This window comes from Megalobrama amblycephala, linkage group LG6 (assembly GCF_018812025.1).
Source record: "Megalobrama amblycephala isolate DHTTF-2021 linkage group LG6, ASM1881202v1, whole genome shotgun sequence".
NCBI lineage: Eukaryota > Metazoa > Chordata > Actinopteri > Cypriniformes > Xenocyprididae > Megalobrama > Megalobrama amblycephala.
Window position 1 is genome coordinate 24425240 of NC_063049.1, and position 19571 is coordinate 24444810.

A 19571-nucleotide genomic window follows, 5' to 3' on the forward strand; every position below is an offset into this window, starting at 1 on the left:
TTCAAATGAAGGCAAACAATTATATATTTATTTAGACACTTAAGCCACACTTTAAAAAGATGAATATCATTGCATTACTTAATAAAACATCAAATCAAATGGCATTTACTTTAAATAAAGGCAAACACAAGCAACAAATCAAAACAGATCACAAAAAGTGAATAGTAATTATAAAGTTAAATATGGAGATATTATATATATATATATATATATATATATATATATATATATATATATATATATATATATATATATATATATATATATATATATATATATATATATATATATATATATATATATATATATATATATATATATATATTAGGGGTATCCCACAGTTTCTGCCAATCTTATGTTAATCTTGAGTACCTATAGAGTTGTAGTGCATCCTTCATATCTCCAAAAAGTCTTTAGTTTTATCATATTTTTAAAAGATACAAACGCTGTACCGAGTCTTTCCTAAAACAGCCGAGCACCTGGAGGCGTGTCGTTGTGAGCGGAGCTAAAGAGTGACAAGCACACGCAGCTTTTGCGTAGCGATCATCTGCAAGCTATCAATGGTCAGCTAAACAACTGTATTTAAACACACACAACACACCATCGCATTATCCCTGGATAACTTTTGAATCACTATAATGAATATAGCATATATTGAATGATGAATAATGATGAATTCACTACGTTTGTGTCGTTTACATTATATGCATTTAGGCACATATAGCCAACAAAAAGAAGTGTTTGAAGCACTTTTACTCAACACCTGCGGTTCCGACTCATGAGCGGGATCATTACAGTTGTGACCGCTCCATCTTTCAGTTTCAAACGATCTGTAAATCCAGCGTAGAACTGGGCCTTGTTTATAAAACCGTAAGTGCCGATCCTGAGGGCTCGAGCAGCCACGGAAAACACAAGATATTCTCCATTCGTTTTAACCAATAAAAAAGTGATTGCAACTATCAGTTTCTATGGTTATTTTATTGACAAATATCGAGAGTGCATCAATGTAATGCGGAAGCACAAAACTCTCAGCTCCACTTAAAGGTGCCCTAGATTATGTTTTTGAATGTGTCTGTGAAGTTTCAGATCAAAATACCCCATAGATTTTTTTTAATTCATTTTTTTAACTGCCTATTTTGGGGCATCATTATAAACGCGCCGATTTTATGCTGCGGCCCCTTTAAATCCCGTGGTCCACGCCCACAGAGCTCGCGCTTGCCTTGAACAGTGCATAAACAAAGTTTACACAGCTAATATAACCCTCAAAATGGATCTTTACAAAGTGTTCATCATGCAAGCGTCGGATTATGTGAGTATTGTATACTGTTATATTGTTTACTTCTGATTTTGAATGAGTTTGATAGTGCTCCATGGCTAACGGCTAATGCTACTCTGTTGGAGAGATTTATAAAGAATGAAGTTGTGTTTATGAATTATACAGACTGCAAGTGTTTAAAAATGAAAACAGCGACGGCTCTCTTGTCTCCGTGAATACAGTAATAACCGATGGTAACTTTAACCACATTTAACAGTACATTAGCAACATGCTAACGAAACATTTAGAAAGACAGTTTACAAATATCACTAAAAATATCATGTTATCATGGATCATGTCAGTTATTATTGCTCCATCTGCCATTTTTCACTATTGTTCTTGCTTGCTTACCTAGTCTGATGATTTGGTTGTGCACATCCAGACGTTAATACTGGCTGCCCTTGTGTAATGCCTTTTATAATGTTGGAAACGTGGGCTGGCATATGCAAATATTGGGGGCGTACACCCCGACTGTTACGTAACAGTCGGTGTTATGTTGAGATTCGCCTGTTCTTCGGAGGTCTTTTAAACAAATGAGATTTATATAAAAAGGAGGAAACAATGGAGTTTGAGACTCACTGTATTTCCATGTACTGAACTCTTGTTATGTAACAATGCCAAGATAAATTACATTTTTCATTCGAGGGCACCTTTAACGCTGGTTTCTTTGGGAAGCAAGGTCATCTTTCCCTCACAACCAAAAACACACTTCTTTGGTGACATTGTGGATTTCATGAAGTCCTGTGACCTGTGCAGCTCTGGTCGCTTTTTGGAGCTTCAAAAACTCGGGCGCCATTCAATCCCATTACAAAGCTGGGAAAAGCCAGGATATTTTTGAATATAACTCCGATTATGTTTGGCAGAAAGAAAAAAGTCATATACACCTAGGATGGCTTGAGGGTGAGTAAATTATGGGATGATTTTTGGGTGAACTATCCCTTTAACTTGAGGAGAACTGACTTCAAATATCACCTTAACAATATTTTAATTTTATTATTATTAATAATAATAATAATAATAATAATCATCATCATTTCAGAAAAGTGGTCACTTTTGAAAAAAGTTTTTGACAAAACCCAAAGATGGAATATTCCTAAAGATTGGAATATTTCTAAATTCTGATCAGAAACATAAAAAAATGAAAGAAAAAAAAGATGTTTTATTACAATTAGACTTGCAATTGAATTAAAATAATTGGGAAACTGTCTGAGAACAACATACGCTTGCTACAGGTTTCATGAGGGGAACGTCCTCATTCATTAACTGTCTCTTATCTCTCAAGCCAAACAGTTTAATAAACAGGATGCCAGAATGGGTGACACTGCAGAACATGCTAAGTGTGTCACATGGCACACTTTCCTGGCTCCAACGCTCCATGTGGAAGCTAAAAACCTTGGCTTTATTGATATGTGTTTGGGTGACCTGATGTAGTACATCCTGACTTTTGCCACTCTAAGCTCTTGTCTACCTGTATAGTGTGTCACCCGCACGTATGTGTGTGAGCATACGCAGAGGGAAAACACAGCTCCCTCAAGTCTGCTTGAGCCAAATCCATCTTAATCCACTGTTTAACAGTTGTTTAAATAACATCTATTAACATTAACTGGGCTGCTGAATGGGGGGCATTTACCTCGCCAAAAAAAAAAAAAAAAAAAAAAAAAACAGACAGTGGGGCCTGAAGGGACGTCCAGAGCAGCATTTAATTCGAACAAGTAAGCAGTCATTCTCCATGCTTGTTATCCAATTCTATTCATATCAGCCAAGGGGAGCCGAACATACCTGTCTCCTAGCTGTACATAGTTTGTTCTGGAATGTGCCATCTGATGATATATATCAATCTATTATATAAATCTATACAATGTCAGAAATTAATGGGGGTTTGGGGCAAAAATACAACCAAAATTTCGGACCCTGCTATGTGCAAATGGTTCTATGTAACTGCGTGTTGACAGACTGCACGTCTGTAAGAGAGAAAAGGAAAGCGAGCTGAATGCATCCTTCTGTTCCAATGGCTGCTTTCAGAGGTAATGTGGCAGCAGGTCTGACAGCAGTGGGTTAGAGGTGTGGCACATTAACTCGTAAGAGGGCAAACACGGCTAAAAAAGGCTGCCTTTCTAACAGGGCTTTAGGGGATAGAGTGATTTACTATGACTCTACATTATAAACGCCTCTCGGCTTTAATGAGCTCTTGACAAGCAGCGTGTTTGCACAGCGTTTTCTTTTATTTTGGGACCATGACTTTCTGATTGCCGAACATTAGGTGAGTATTCATTCTCGTGCCTGAACACAACCCTTTCAACGCTGCACACATTACGAGGAGCCTATTTACAGCTCAGCCACAGAGGTATAAAACAATACTTTGGTCCTGATGAATGCATAATAAACAGTAGAATTAGACAGGAATGTAGCATAGTAGACATAACGGTCTCTTACCGTATCATTTCAAGCTGAATCAAAAAGTGCAGTTTCATATCCAACACCTTATCCAAAGTTCAACATCCACTTGAATCATGTTTCATGCAAATAATAATTAATTCCCTAATCACAGCTAGATAAATATACATGTATCTTATCAAACAGATCTCTTTCTCTGTGACTGTACCGCAATTTGATTCAAATAACATACTGGTTCAGGCTGGATATGTACCAAGAGCTGAGGACTTTTGGAGTTTGGGCCAAGAACAAATAGGGCAGATGGCATTTGGTACACTAACGTGGAAGCCATCCAGGTCTGCTCATAAGGTCAAATCCTTCGGTCTGGACTTTGGTGACCATGAAGACCCCGGAGATAGATTGGGTAGAACGGGGCTAAAGGCGCCTTTGATTTTATTTTCCTCTAAACCACTAGATGGCACAAAAACTTGCTAAATATCCGCTGTTCATAATGCACGTGCAAATTTGTCTGATCCTTGACGCAATCGCGGGCAGCTACGCAAGTTGATTCTGAGGTAGTTTGATCTAATATTTGATGTTTTTTAAAATGTTGTTGATTTAAGTAACAAATAAGAATCCATTAAATTAATGTTTGTATTTTCAGACAAAGGTCTTCTTAATGATTTTCAGTTTTGTTCAAGGTAATTCAAGCAACAGTTTTTCAATAATGGAAGAATAAGTAAAAGTATGTTATTTGGGGTAAAAAGCACCCCTGCTGTTGGGGCAAAAGGCACCATATCTAACATGATAATACATAGTTTGCTGACTTATCGATTTGTTGACATGACATGGTTAGATTCAGATGGCAAATATCATATATCAAATTGGGTATCGATCTTAGAGATAATACCCATATTTATAATGAAACAATCATATTTAAAAATATTATATTAATCATATAATAAAATATAATTTATTGTTACTACTATAAATCTATAATAAATATTATGGGATCTCATTCAGTGCTTTCAGAATCTTTACGTTTTAAAGTAATTTTGTTTCTGTATTTTTTAAAATATATTTTTATATTAACATAGGCTAATTTTAATAACAGTATATTTATTGAACAAAAATTAAATCTTTTATTTATCAAAATAAACAGAAAATAGTACAAACTTTGCTAAAGTGATTCTTTTCAACAAATATTAACCTAGACATTATTAAAAATATTATTTTAGCTAAAGAATTTGCATAAATACTGTGCCTTTTACCCCATGCTAGGGGGCAAGGCCCCCCTCACCACCTCATACATTTATAAGATTTTTAAACAAAATTAACCACTTTTATGATTTATTTTCACACAAAATCTGATGCTCCATCAATGGTCAATACAAACATTTATATTTTTCCTGCAATCATACACTTTGAGAGTAGTGAAAAGCACATTTTTTCTTAAGGTGTGCCTTTAGCCCCGCTGTACCCTACTGCACTGAAAAACTATTTTCACACAGAAATTGCTAGTAAATTTCACAAATAATTAGAAATAGCAAGTAACACGTTGTATTAAACATGAAGTAGAAAGACAAATGAAAAGCACTTTCATAATTTATGTTTTATTTACAACTTTGAAAAATCATTTTTTACAGTGTGAAAGGCCAAAAAACTCACTTTACTGAGGTGAGGAGGATTATATTGTTGTATTTAGATATAATGGCAGAAGATTACTCCAAATTCTCTATCCCTTACAGTATAGCCACAATATCTGTCTCACACCACCTCTGCTGCCAGAGGTCATCGCCGCATAATCACGTTTCTCAACTTAACACCTACACAGCCTAAAGCAGGGTGTGACTCCTGTGTAAGTGTGTCACCCACATGCCGAACCAAAACAAAACAGACTGAGCTGTAGCTTTACCTGAGGTAACCAGACACCTCCTTAACGGAGAAAAGTTATCCTCAAAGTACTTGCCAACGGGAAGAGCATTTAAGCCTGACAAACACAATGTAAGAGAAAATCCTTGTTCAGATACATGGCATAATGGATTCTATCAAACAGCAAAAGAAAAAAAATCAAAACCTGACTGTCCCTGCTAGAAATCATATAATGGGCCAATGCTGGATCTTCCAACAGGACAATGATATAAAAACAAACATTTAAAAAAAAAAAAAAAAAAAAAAAAAAAAAAGCACTGAGCACAAAACCAAGATTCTGCCATAACCATCCCAGTCCCGTGACCTGAACCCTATAGAAAATGAGTGGGGTGAACTGAAGATGAGAAGCACCAACATGGAACTGGGAATCTGAAGTAATGAGAGATTCTGTATGAAGGAATGGTCTCTGATCACTTATCAGGTGTTCTCCAAACTCTTATCTTGGCAAAAGGAGGTTGCAAAAATTATTGAATAAAAGGGTATGGTTAATTGTGAGCAATGTGTATTAGAGAAAAACATTTATTTCATAACGACATCAGGATGCCCATGCTGACACCTGTCCACTGCCGAAAGCGCCAATAGTGGGTATGTGGCATCAGAACTGGACCACGGAGCAATGGAAGAAGGTGGCCTGGTCTGATGAATCACGTTTTCTTTTACATCACGTGGATAGGTGGGTGCGTGCGTGTTGCTTACCTGGGGAACACATGGCACCAGGATGCACTATGGGAAGAAGGCAAGCCAGAGGCAGTGTGATGATTTGGGCAATGTTCTGCTGGGAAACCTTGGGTCCTGCCATCCACGTGGATGTTACTTTGACACGTACCACCTACCTAAGCATTGTTGCAGACCATGTACATCCTTTCAGGGAGGCAGTATTCCCTGTTGGCTGTGGCTTCTTTCAGCAGGATATTGCACCCTGCCACAAAGCAAAAATGGTTCAGGAATGGTTTGAGGAGCACAACAACAAGTTTGAGGTGTTGACTTGGCCTCCAAATTCCCCAGATCTCAATCCAATCGAGCATCTGTGGGATGTGCTGAACAAACAAGTCCAATCCATGGAGGCCCCACCTCACAACTTACAGGACTTAAAGGATCTTCTGCTAACATCTTGGTGCAGATACCACAGCACACCTTCAGGGGTCTAGTGAAATCCATGCCTTGACGGGTCAGGGCTGTTTTGGCAGCAAGAGGGGGAATATGTACACAATATTAGGAAGATGGTCATAATGTTATGCCTGATCGGTGTATTAAAACTTAAGGCAACTGTCAGCTGTAAAAGATGACGTATTCGGTTAATGTAATCTGATTTACCAACATTATACTGTGGCAAAAGTCATCCATTCAGATTTAGAATCTCCTAAAGATTTCTTAACTAGAATCCATTAAGTCAAACAGGCATGAATGAAGCTGTTTTGTGAAGGATCAGTGCACACTGCCAGTATAGTCTGACATTCAGGCTAACTGTCTGTTGAATTGTAAAACAAAAAAATTTGAAATTGTTAGGCTTTTGCTGCAGGCATTCTTGTGTCAGACTTCCCAGAACTATGAATAATCACCACCCCACCATTTCCAGTATCTCTTGCTAGTCTTGGTAAATAAATACCATACGGATGTTCAGAAAGGAGGAGTCTTTGAGGGGGAAATAAAGGCAACAGGTAAAAGATTCAACATTGTGTAGGCTACATCCTAAACAAACAAACGTTAAAACAAATAAAAAAAATTAAAAAAAAATGTGGTCATTTATATTTTCCAGTTATAATATAACTGACTATCAAGACCCCGGAAATATTTGTACCAAGGATTTTACTCCTACCATGGATGGCTGACCTGATAGATACGCACACATCCAATGCACCTTTCTTTTATAGAAGGGGAGGGAAATTACTTCAAGATGAGCTAAGAGAACAAGTTATCCTGAAGGAACTCAAGAAAAGTCACTTAGGCCTCCGAGCCCTTCTAACAATAAACACAAGAGACATGTTACCGACTCACTAGTTGTGTATAAAAGCAATACTCAAGGGATGCAATGTGCACTAATATATTAATCTTTCCAAGGTAACAAAGAATCAAAGTCTGAAAACACACTCGGCCGCAGCTTACACAGTCTTTATGATTGTTAGCAACAGAGAATAACTAGAATTATAATTTACTATATCCTTAAAAACAGAAACATATAAAGCTATGTGCTAATTGATATCCACCTATGCTGAAAGAACAATCCACAGCAAAGGCAGGAAATATGTGATGAAATTCCACAGCTTTTTCTCACTTTCAGCAACATGGCTAATAGATAGCAGGTGAACAACAGTGTCAACATTGCAATCAGAACCAGCCACTGGCACGTCTCCAAAACTCCACTTGACAAAGTTTAATACTTGCGTCAATAGCTTGAAATGCCCAACACAAGCTAGAAAAAGGTTAATGACCAGCGCTACGGAAAGGTATTTTTTAAAAAAAATGAATGTTTCATTTACAAATATTAACTAATTATGCAACTTAAAGCTGCAGTCTGTGATTTTTCCTCTTTGTCGCCATCTCTTGTTTGAAACCTGCAATTGCAGTCATATGCGGAACAGTTATCTGTACGTGCGTTAGCGCGGATGAATCTAATGCTTGCTGTCAGTCACCGCACCGGTGTGGATACTGAACTTCAGAATCACAGATTCTATGTCTTGAAAGTATGACTAATATAAGAATTTTCACTGGAAAATATCATCTAAACAAGTAAGTAACATGTCTGCCACTTTTGTTCTGACCAACTGAGGAAAAAAGCATTAGGCCTACAATAAATCACGCTGCCAATGATGATTAAATCTAACGATGGCTTAGCTCGGATCATGCCAAACCGTGCAAATTATTATTACTGTTATACTTTGTTCTCAAATCGTTAACGCTAACAACATCAGCACTGCGTGACTGTGTATTTAGTGTGTATTAGCGTTACCTGTAGACTTCAATTTCTGTATCCACTCCACAGTCCGAAGTCTTTTGCTTTTTGACTACGGGTGAATCTCAGTTGTCACTGATGATTGTCATTTAGAGCTTTCTGGATTACAATTCGCCATCAAAATGATAAGTTCATTATTTCAGCTGCTGTGAGAAAAGGCTATAAATGATCAGCTACCAGCAGCATCCTCACGTGATAAAACCGACTAGCCTGGACTCCTTCTTTCTGTTTACGGACGTGACGTAATGACACACAGAGGACCTGCTGCATGCTCAAATTTCCCGCGGAAATCCACCATGTCGCTCTTATTATAAAACATTATTACAAGCTTACCGTTGTGAATCGAGACAAGATAATTAGAGGGTTTTGAACACTGGCTGGTTATGTACTTGCTCAAAAATTGATTTTGGATCATTTTTAACTAAAAAAAAGTTACGGACTGCAGCTTTAACAATATGTTTTGTGATAGGTAATGTTGAAGCTACTTGTAGCCTCCAAATAGCCTTGAGCCTCCAAAGCCTACTCAAAAGTGGATGTCAGGTGTGTTACACATCCCCCACAAGTAACAGAAAATGAGAGCCGATTGTCACTTATCAAAATATAAAAAGTGTATTTTTCTATACAGTGAAAATGCATGGTGCAATGACATCACTGGCTGTCAAGTTCAGTTGCAACACTGCTTAGTTTATTAAAAAAATATAATTTGTTCATGTACTGAAAGTGTCAGGACCTCCATTGGTGTCTCTTCAAAAATAAATTTGTTTGATTGCTGGATCTGCTTTCTGGAGATTGTAAGGTATTATGCTTTGTAAAATAAATGACTTATTGTTCTATCGATGTAATCTGCTTGTGTGTTCTGATATGAAAACATGATGTTCAGTGTTTTTATTTAATCCTTTTGACTGTCTGGAACATATCCTTCCCAACAAATCTGACTTACTATCCAATCGAGCAAAGCCCAGGCCTTTGGAAAAAAATAAATAAAAAATACTTAAAAGACAGACACACACAAAACCCTTAAGTAAACAAACAAGTATAAATAGGAAAAACAGCTTTCTCCCTGGATTAAAGTTTCTAATGTCTACTTTTTTTTTCCTCTAGCAGATCACAGGTCATTGTCTGGCTGATGTTATGTGACCTCAGTGGGGGTTTTCGTTTCCTGGATTAAGCCAGTGCTTCTGAAATGGGGGCGGATGGAGTAAGTGTCCCGGTGATGTTAGCGTGTGTTGCCAAGGCTGCTGTGCTCATAGACACAGTCTAGACTCCGGTAGCGTTTTAATGAGATTTGCTGTGATTAAGTTAGTGCTCATAATACAGGCAGCAAACTGACCAACCTTAGTCGTCAAAACAACAAGCTCAATCGTTTTTCTTAAACATACAGTAATATAAGAAAGCAGATAAATAAAATCAAGCTACACAATATGACACCCTGCCATTTGAAAATGAAGGCATCATAACTTTCACTGCATCTGAAAGTAAGGAAGGTAATTCAAGGCTTCTGCCAAGCATTGCTATGGGCCCAGGTGGACTTCAGTGGTTTGAGGTGTTAAGTGACATGTAGCAATGAGAGGAATGACTGCAGGTGGTGGGGGGCTTTAAGACAAGCAAGAGGCCCCAGGACATTCTCAGATGGACTGTCCAGTTTACAGCCCATGTTTATGACAGGTATGCTGAAATACCCAGAATTCTTGGCTCTCCCCTCTAGTAGATTGTAGGAACAAGCCTACAGACCTCAGACACTGTTCAGATCGAATCAGAGACGAAAAAAGATCACTATAAGTAGCATCATATTTTCTAAAAAAAGTTAACTTATACAACAGTTTTAGATTTATAGAATGTTTTAGTTTTCAGACTTGGTTTAATTGGTCCCAATCAGAGTTTGAAATTTAACCCTGCTAGTCTCTGTACTTTTGGCTCCGCGGGCGGATTGCATTCAAATAAATTAAAAATAAAACAAATCTATTAACTGTACAGGCAGTTAAGCTAAGCACCCCCACCCACACACACACACACGCATAAAGAAATATCCAATATTAATAGTAGTATCTAATAGGGGTCCAATGATACCATCACGTCATGATTCGATACATATCACGATACTGAACTCACAATACAATATTATTGCGAAACACCAAGACATATGGTAAAAGGTTAACATAAAAATGTACTGTTGATTACAATGCTGCATTTGCTATTATACTGGGAGATGAAATGAATAGGCGTACCACTTAGTGCTGGTAACCCAATGCACTCTGAACCCAATGGTAACCCAATGACTCTGAAGCTGAAAATACAGAATTATTTTAGATGAATATGCTTGCACTGTCACTGACTAGATATATTTACAATAATGTAGGCCACAATAATGTGTCCTACTAGTAACATAAGACATTTGGCATTATGAGGACCCACAAATATCCCCCCCCTTGTATTATTAATACATACATTGATTATATTATAGTAGTTTAATGTACTGACACTAACTCTGTAAACTTGTTTTTTTTTTTCCCTTTTACAGTAATTCTCATTTTGAACTATACACAATACATATAGTCACAATAGTGACTATCCATAATATATATTATTGCATTTTTGTATATAGTGACACAATATATTGTTACACCCCTTGTAGCTAATTATAATAATACTAAAATAACACTAACTCTCAATTTCTTGCATTTTATATACTGTAATCTCCAATTTGAAAACTTTTAGCTTGTTTCACTTATCATAGAAAATATAGTGATAGTGATACCTTGTGAAATTCCCAACAACAGAAGAATGTTTGAAATAAATGGCCACTTTTGCATTAGCTGACCACTAAAAAAAAAAAAAAACGAAAAAACAACAACAGTAAGCGTGTGCAATGCAGGTTAATTTCACTACAAATCTTCCAGAGATCAAGCTGCTCATTGATCAAGCCCTGTGAGCGCTGTACCATGAAGTGTAAGTTAGATAGCAGAGGATCATGGCTTGTTGGTAGACTGTATCTAAGCCATGAGCTGCACTGTAAGTCGGAGACACTTACTTCTTTCTGATCCAAGCTGATGAGGATCATGCATTCTTGATGCAGAACTCAAGTTCATCACTTACATAAAAAAAGCAAATTCATCCCTCAACTACTGGCAGAGAAGAAGGTTTATTATTTGATAATGTATCTCAACAAGGTAACTCACTGGTTTGTTTTGTGTGAAAGTAGTAGAGAGATGCACAACATATTGATACCTTATTCCTAATCCCAACAATCTGTAGGGAACAATTACCTACAAAATCATCAAACATGAAAAAGAACTGTTACATTATTATGATATCTATTTTAGACATGCCATGTTTGGTTAGAGAAGTCACACCCCTTGTTACACCGAAGATGGTGGAAAAAGGAATGTTGATTATGGAAAACAGGTATGAGAAAAAGAAAACTGAGGGGGTGGGATGTTATACACAGTTAGTGGACTGTGTGAAAATGCAGCAAAGCTACATCCCTGAGAATCTCAGTGAGTGGGTAGATCGGCATGGAAATGGGGAGATAATGTCAGAAGCAAAACAGCCAGAAACAAGATGTTATCAGCTGGTTGTGTTCACTAGATCCACCTTGACTCTAAAGAGATGTAAAAGCTTTGTTGAGTAAATAATCTTTTTTTATCCAGTAAACATGCAACTCTTTCTTAGGCAATTGCTTCGTTGTCCATCAAATGCCCACAAAACCACAGTGGTAACATGAGAAGTCATTTGTTAGCTGATGGGATAACAATCATTGTGAATCATGTTGAAGTGCTTAAAGTACCATTTAATATATATATATTTTTTTTTTTTTTTTTTTTTTTTTTTCTTTAATTCAGTTCAAGGGAGAAAAATAAGTCTTGATTCTAAGGGCTCTGAAATTTCATCAAGCCTACCTGCCAAAAGAACAGTCGCCCTTACCCTTTGGCAAAAGGACATCAAAGAAGCCACAAAGCATGTGTGGAAAGGCAAGTAGTGAAGAGTTAATTCACTGCTCTAACAGTGAAGCAATGGAAGGGTTACAAAAGCACAACAGGGCAACCTAACAACCTCTGACCTCCTCTTCCTGCGGTGCTCCCTAGAGGAATCAAATAACTGTGATGAAGCTTATATGATCCTAAAAGTGATCCACACACTATTGTAGCTTAACCTTAGCTTGGGGGACTTGGTTAAGTGATCTCAATTCATCATATGCAAAACAAAGGTCTTGAAAAGATCATGAACATCAGAGAAGCTTCTACTAAACATGTTTTGTGCTTGATGTTCTCACTTAGATCCTTAAACAACACAGCTACAGTCTCTGTCAATATCATCAGGCACATCCTTTTCTGGGTGGCATAATCCAGAAGCACGAAAGTGTCGTCAAGGGTTTGCAGAGTAACAGTACTGGAGAGCCTCACCCAAGCAACCGGCGAGCAGAAGGGTTTCCTCTTTTTATGCATACACGAATGATATCATATCTTACATATCCAAACTCATATCAAGATGTGGCCTCACCCGAGAATCCTTACAACTCTCCCTAGTGTTTAAACTGAAAGAGAGAAGATAGCATTCAAAGTACTATGCCCAGAGAGTGACGCACGAAGCTTCTGTGTTTTATCATCACATCAAATACATTCCTGTCAGTTCACGTTTTGACAGTACCACCAACACAGAGAAAAAACCATGAGCACCACGATTCATCCAATATTGGACAGTGCAACCCATAGACAATGTAGATAGATATCAGATGGCAAGAAAAAAGATGACTGAAGTATAAAGAAATATCTGCAGTAAATCTTATACGTCAAGCATTAGAGCAAGAAGAATAGAGGCATTGTGACTGTTACCCTCTAGAAAACTTGGTACATATTGTTTCTGACTATGACGCATGCTACTATAGTTAGCAGTGGATATTTTCTTCTTTTTATATATAATATATATATTTATATTCTTTTTTCTTCTTTAATATATAATTATATTAAGATATAACAATATATTTTAATGCATCACAAAATATTGAATATAAATCAATAACATATATATCTAATCTATATATACACACATACACATATATATATATATATATATATATATATATATATATATATATATATATATATATATATATATATATATATATATATATATATATATATATATATATATATATATATATATACACACACTATTAATTTAAAAGTTTTCATTTTAAGTTTCACTTGCAGCATTTAAAATAACTAATTTTATCTTTTAATTACTTTATTTCCTTTTATTTTATTTTGGCAAAGTAGTATAATTTTAATATCAGTCATTACATAAAAAATAATTATCAGCTTATCGGTACTGGCCAGAATTTTTAAAATCAGTGTATATGAAATTCAGACATGTTCTCCAGCCAAAAGTGTGGAAATCTTCTGGAGTCAGTTATCAATAGTGAATTAGCTTAAAGAACTTGATTATAAACAGATTTTAGCGATAAAACAACAGGACATTTCTTTGAATAGATCATACCGAAGGCTATTTCTGTGGTATCTTTTAGGACACACAGCTGCTCAAACCACCTGTTAACAACCACAGTATCATTGGAATGTCACAGGAAAAAGCTGTTTGTGCTAAAAAATAAAGGCTTGGTCTTCCTCTCCTCCTTGTAAAATAGGGTAGATACACCAGCACAAGGGACATGGCACAATTTAACACACAAAATGTGTGGAGTTCAAGGAGAAATAGGGGTCAGAGGTGAACTCCTCCCATGACAGAGGTTCTCACATACTAGAGGGTGGGGGTAGAGGGGGTCCGGGGCATGTAATCAGAAGGGTGGAGGAGACCAGGCTATAAGTTACACACCTGTCAGGCTTGAACATGGAGAGGTGAAAGAGGGTCACCATGCAATTTGTTTGCCCACTGGATCTTCTAAAAATACTGTGGTGAAGTTGCCGGGTGATTCTTCTCTGTGTCAGTGCTTAAACAAGGTCACACGCAATGTTTAATATGTGTGTGTGTGTGTACGTGTATGTGTATGCATGTAAGCAGACAGATACACCCATAAATATCCAAGTGTCTTCTGGGACATGCGGTAAACTAATTATTGTCCTCAATGGCAATTCACACAGATTGCATTCTTGCGATTTAGTGTGTTAGACTGAGATCTTTGACCGCTGTGAAACATTTCACTTGTTTTTCCAGCATCTCACGCCATGAGACACAGTTTTAATGTAAAAAAAAAAAAAAAATCACTTACTAAACTTTTCTGTTTCAAGTTATATCCAATTTGTAGTAGACCACTGTGTGTAATTCTGTGTAGCTGCTTTTAAAAGCGAGAACGATTCCTGTGTGAACACCCACTTATGGTGTTTGAGATCTTTTCCATAAGAAATCAGAATCAATCATGGTCTGCATCATATCCCAATCCCATTCCCCCTCTCTCTGCCTCTACTTCCATGTCCTCGCTTTACTATCCTAGCGAACAAAGACAAAAAACACATAAAATTACAATATAAAGAGCAATCGTTGGCACAGTTCCACTCCCCTTAATGATTTTATTATGATTCAAATCCTTTCATAATGCATTTACAGATTATAGGCAATTTGGAACAATTTAGTAATCTAATATGAAGCAGAACTGCACCGCACCCAGACACCCAAAAATATGATTTTGTATTCCATTGAGTTGGCCTACATAAAAATACAACCTATAAAATCCAAATCATTCAGAAAAGCAAGCAATTACAAAAAAAAAAAAAAAAAAAATACTAGTGTGTGGCAAGCATTTTTTGAACAAAACTGCAATCAAAAGTTCACTGCTGCTCTCTAGTGCCTAAATTAAGAACTTTTCATTAACAGCTTCCCAAACTATGGCATCTCTTCTTCCAGGTTCTCAAACTACTAGAGATACAGCATCTCTATCATTAAACTAAAAAGCAGGCCAAACCGCACAGAACCACACATTACGGGAAAACCGGAGGCGTTTTTCCAGGTCACCGTCCCACTTCAGAGGCCTTTAATTTTTTTTCTCTCTGGAAGAGCAAGTTTGTCATTAGCAGGGAGGATATTACGGTCGGGTCGCGTGCTCTGGCACAGGCACTGCTAGCACGACATGGAGCAAAGAGTCATTTATGAGTCACAGATGAGTGTCGCCTGCCTGGTACAAACATATTTAGCACTAGATAGCATCTAGGGTCAGACAACAGCCATGTACGACCCCACACTCAGACAAGATCAGCATCAGTACACTGTCAGAAAAACAATGATACTTGTCTGACATTGTGCTTAAAGTTGACATGAAATGAAAATAACCTATATCTGTTTTATACATGCATGCTATAGATCTTATTGTGAACAATTCATCAGTGCACGTTTCATTTTTTGTTTTATTTTGACATCATAATGTTCAATCAAAATGTCATAACTGGATCTTCCGTTAAAAACGACATACTTTTCACTGCATTCAGCAAATCTAGAGGAAAATGAACAGGAAATTTTGAGTGAGTTTTTCTGTGAAACATCAACCAAATAATATCTAGCCGTTAGTGAATGCTTGTTTTCCGTCTCTAACTATTGCAGGTTGGTATGGAAGCTTGTTTCTGGCACAGAATAAAAAAAAATAATAATAAAAAAGGTAACTTCAAAATTTTTGCGAGTTAATCTCACAATTCTTTTCTCAAAGCTGCGAGTTGTAAACTTGGAATTACGAGAAATAAAGTCAGAACTTTGAGATATAAACTTGAAATGTGAGTTCATATCTCACAAGTATGACTTTTTTTCTCAGAATTGTAAGAAATAAACTTGCAATTGCGAGTTATAAAGTTTGAATTGCGAAAAGTCACGATTACCTTTTTTTTCTTTATTCCATGGCGGAAACAAACTTCCATATGTTGGAGATTATAATTAGTGACAGCAAAATATTTAAATTAGATTTAAAGGGATAGTTTACCCCAATTAAAATTCTGTCATCATTTACATCATCATTCTCGTCATGTTGTTAAATCCTGTATTGCTGATTTGTCCATATAATGAAAGCCAATAGAGTGATGGAACTATGACGCATTTTTGTAGGCCAAAACCCGGAAGCAAGTTAGCATTTTAGCACTTCCGGTTCCAAAGTCAATGGGTTTTTGGTTAAATGGCTGAAATAAGGTCCATGGTTAACACAAGCTCAAGATACTTTCACGTTTTATTCTATGACATAAAATATATCAGTATTAACCTTTTTAAGATGTTACTTGTCTTCAAAATGACGGTTGCTAACAAGTGGCTAAATGGGACTACAGAGGCTGTCGGTGACATTTAATGAACAGGTAAGCTCAGTCCACTTTTACGGTTATGCTTATATTGGTGCTCTTACAAACCATTCTAATTCAAACTTTCAGGGAAAATGTTTTTTGATAAAAACTGAAATAGTTGTCAGAAGCTTAGTGATGGTGACGTTGAAATCGTGTGACCGTGGTGTAGTTTGCTTATAGCCTACCTTTAGCTTTTTGCTTCTGACAACTGCATTTAGGTTTCAGAGTTCATAAAAGTTGTGTCCATCTCTTAAGTATAAAAAGTATCATAAACTTTTGTTGATCACAGAGCTTATTTTTTCCAATAATCCAAAAGACTATGGGAAAATCCTATTGGGTTTTTGTCAAGGGAACCAGCATGATTCTAACTGCCGACTGGCCTACAAAGTGACGTCACAGTTCCACCACTCTATGGGGTCCAAATCAACACTGTACCCCATTGACTTTCATTGTATGGGCAAAAATGTCTTCTTTTGTGTTCCAAAGAAAAAAGTCATAGAGTGACAGAATTTTCAGTTTTCCCTTTAAAAAGAACTATTGAACCATCTTTTGACATTTAAATAGATGGCGACATCTAATCTGCCTAAAATAAATGGGTAAGTCACAATCTAAACCATGGGCATGAGTCAGTGGAGGGCACAGTGTTCCCCAACCCCCACCAACTTTCCTGTTCTTTGAAGTGGTGACACTGGTCAAAACAAAATAAACCTTCCCACGACGAACCAGCTCAATCACCACCTCCTGAATGGCCTTTCCGTTAGTTTCACGGAAACTTTAGCATGAAAACGTTAGACTTGCTTTGAGATAACATCAATAGGGCAGTAAAACGATGGGTATTAATTTTGGGTTCAAAGAAAGTCTAGACATGATGGGCCTCCATCTCAATCCACCAGCATGACCAACCTCAACATGCATTCAACCACTTAGTATTTATTTACATTAAAAAGGAATGAATGCAAACATAAATCTAAATTGAGATAAACAAAAGAGCACTAATTTTTAAAAGAAATACCAGTTAAAAGACAAATAGTTCAAAAAAGCAATATATAGCATTTGTTATATGAAGCAGTCTAGTTTTCAAGTAAATATTTAAATGGTGTCCTTTGAAAAGACAAGGGAAAGTAAATATCATCTGGTTAGGCCCAACCAAAATGACAAACATGAGTTGTGATCACAGTGTTCTTGGTATGACAATAATGGTTGGTCTTAACCAAGAGCTTTCAAAGACAAAGTACCCTAAATAGTCAACAACAATCAAGATTCATCTAAAACCCATACTGACAACACAGACCATTCACTATTTTCAATTATCCCAGATTGTAACTCAAAATTTCCCCTCAAGTATATTTCAAACTATTACGCTGGACATCATTTGAAACTTTTGTGAAACAAGCACACACATAGGCCTACCTTTTCATGTGGCACATGAAGTTTCAAATATAAAACTGGATCTTCAGAAAACAAATTGCCCTGTTGACAACAACGTGCTTCAGAATAAAATAATACAATTAAAACTGAAACTATTTGTTGGATAGTATTTTTAGTTTTGAATCTAAACCTGGAGGTAAAACCTGAGCTAGTACAGTATCTTATATTTGGCGCCTCCCAGCGACAAGGAGATGAACTTATCTTGTAAAGTTGACAGACTTTCTCGTATTTCAGCATAACGTCACAGTAAATTAAATATGTAGTTAATAAATAAAATAATTATTTAAAAAGAGCACTAAGTGTCTTAAGAACTAGTTTGACCAACTAGCATTAACAAGGAATAAACCGTCTTACTTTTCCAATTCAAATTATACTGATCTACCTTTTTATGTAACGTTAGCTGACTTTAAAAAGTTATGACCAGTCTTGAAGAAAAAACAAACAAAAAAACCGATGACTAACTTCTAAAGGGTAAAATAATGTGATTAATTACTCACCCTTATGTCGTTCCTGTAAGACCTTCGTTCATCTCCAGAACACAAATTAAGATATTCTGATGAAATCCGAGAGGTAATAGAGTACCTCAGAGATGACGCGTTTTTGTAGGCCAACCCGGAAGTTAGCGGCGCACGGGCTCCCTCGGTTGAAAGCATTTTTCCCATAGACTTTTGGAAAATCGCAGAAAATAAGCTCTGTGTTTAACAAAGGGTTATGACACTTACACGTTTTGTCTATCAATATAATCTTTACAAGTTAAAACAACATAAATACATTTTGAAGCCTAAATGAAGTCGTCAGATATAAAAAGCTAACAGTAGGCTATAAACGGACTAAAGCACACCATGGTCGCGGATCAACGTCACCACCACCACCAAGCTTCTTTAACCTGTATTTAAAAAACAACGTTATTTAAAAACATGTTCGCTGATTATGATCTGTACTGTTATGAATACTTACACACTTTTTCATGAGAAATGCTGTCCAAATGTCCTGTTTATCATGATGACGTCTAAAGTCCCCGCCAAGGGAAGTAGTCCCTTTTAGCAATTTGTTAGCAACCGCCGTTTTTAAGACACAGTAAAGGTTTAAAAAAATCACAAGCGGGTTATAACTGGTGTGTTTTATGTCATAGATCAAAACGTGAAAATATTTAGAGGCTTTGTTGACCACAAACCTTATTTCAGGAGATTTAGCAAAAACCCATAGACTTTACGGCGTTGGAACCGGAAGCCCTAAAATGCTAACTCGCTTCCGGGTTTTCCCTACAAAAATGCGTCATGCCTGAGGTACTCCAAAGCCACTGGAAGGCAAG

The 19571-nt window shown here is 36.6% G+C and overlaps 1 long non-coding RNA gene across 1 annotated transcript in view; it reads right to left on the reverse strand.

The window, feature by feature from the left end:
• LOC125270190 overlaps positions 1–18537 on the reverse strand; it is a 96478-nt gene extending 77941 nt beyond the window's left edge. Inside the window, exon 1 of the long non-coding RNA XR_007185292.1 lies at positions 18242–18537. This is a non-coding gene — a long non-coding RNA (uncharacterized LOC125270190). The remainder of the gene's footprint in view (positions 1–18241) is intronic.
• Positions 18538–19571: the final 1034 nt, after the last annotated feature.